Source organism: Chrysochloris asiatica, unplaced genomic scaffold, assembly GCF_000296735.1.
Source record: "Chrysochloris asiatica unplaced genomic scaffold, ChrAsi1.0 scaffold00184, whole genome shotgun sequence".
NCBI classification, from domain to species: domain Eukaryota; kingdom Metazoa; phylum Chordata; class Mammalia; order Afrosoricida; family Chrysochloridae; genus Chrysochloris; species Chrysochloris asiatica.
Window position 1 is genome coordinate 2,560,468 of NW_006408702.1, and position 1,989 is coordinate 2,562,456.

Here is a 1,989-nt window from a genome sequence, read left to right on the forward strand (position 1 = left end):
TATAATCAATGTAATGAAACAAGTTATATGAATTGTTGAATGTGAAACTGATGATGTGCCCTGTAAACTTTCACTCAATCCACAATAAAAAACTTAAATTAAAACAAAACAAAACAAAACAAAAAAACCCGAAGAAATGAAGAGATGCCGGTACAATATGGCATTGTGAGAATGCCAGGACTCAAAATCAGAAACGAGTGTGGCAGAGCATTGCTGATTTTAATTTCAAAATTTGTGCTGTCATTTGACTTTTTATGATAAGCACTGCATACGAACCACAATATCTGTAGTTGGAGCCCACCAGTTGCTCCGAGGGAGAAAGACAAGACTTTTTCCTCTGTGAAATTTAAAAACTTTGGAAAAATATTGGAAACCTGATATAGGGTCGTTATGAGTCAGAACCAACTGAATGGCACTTAACAGTAACAATGGGTTTTTTTTTTTTTGCTACTAAGATAAAAATTAAATTGAAAAAAAAGTGAATACTAGAAATAAAGGAAAATTGTTGTTATAAGTAAGTGCTATGTATGGAGTCCTGGTGTGGCACTGTGGGTTTATGCGCCAGACTGCAAAGCCATTTGAACTGCAAGGTTGGCGGTTCAAGCTCACCTGTCACTCCTCGGAAACCCTATATAGGGTCGCTATGGGTCGGAACTCGACTCGACGGCACTTAATAACAACAACAATGCTTGGTTAGCTATTTTGAAACATAAGAGACTAATTAAAATACTAATATTGGTAAGAAAATGTAGTGAACTGACTGGATACAAGGTAAATACTCAAAATTAAATAGCCTTTCTCTGTATTAAAGTTTAGTTAGGAATTAAATTGGAAGCATCCCACTCATGCTGGTGATAAAATTTCTAAAAATGTATTAAGGGAATTAAAAGAACTGTTGGAAAGATGTACCATGTTTCTAGACATAAAAGCAAAATCATATAGAAACAAAAATAAAATGTGATTCGAAATGAAGTTTAAATGAACAATATATTCTAAAGATAATATTCTAGTCTGAGACTAGCCAATATCATTTTGTAAAAGAAGTGTGTGTGTGAGGGGTGTAATGGTCTACTCCACCACACATTCCAACTTACTCTAAAATGACTTTAACAAAGCAGTATAATATTGGCATAAAAATTATCACATCAATTAGTGAACCATAATAAAAGCCAGAAATCTTAACACTTTTATCATCTTTGGCTGATTTTACTTGTTATTGTAGGCATGCATCACTTTGTAATTTTAGAAAATCTAACATAGGTAAAAAAATCCAATTAAACATTTCTGTGTCTATGAACTTGTAATATCTGTTCAGAACAACAAAGGCATTTTTGTCATAAGATTCTCACTTTTTCTATAGGTATTCTTTTTCTTTTTAAAATTCTACACTGCATTGTCAATTATCCACAAACACAGCAGTATATGGAGAGAAATCTACCAGCCACTCCACAGAATAAAGATGAGGCTTTCTGCTACTGTAACGATTGTTGTTGTTGTTAAGTGCCGTCGAGTTGATTCTGACCCATAGCAACCCTGTACAGGGCCGTAAAGATTAGAGCTTCGGGATCCCTATACAGGATTGCTATGCATTTGGACTGACTTTACACAAGTCCCTCGTCAAGGTACAATCTCAGTTCCCTCCCCCAGAGGAAATTTAGGGTGTATCTGTTCCTCTGATTATTACGATGTCTTTGCATGGTTTTGTCCTGTCTGGTCATTTTTTAAAATATGGTAAAATAGATACGAAACAATTTGTCATTTGAACCATTTTTAAATGTACAATCCAGTGATATTAATTATATTTATAATGTTGAACGACATTCACCACTCCCGTTTCTAAACTTTTCATCACTCCAAACAGAAACTCTGTACCCATTAAGCAATAACTCCCTATTCTACCTGTCGCCACCTCTGGTAGCATAGTGGTTACGAATTCAGCTGCGAACCACAAGGTCAGCAGTTCGAAACTACCAGCTGCTCTGCGGGGAA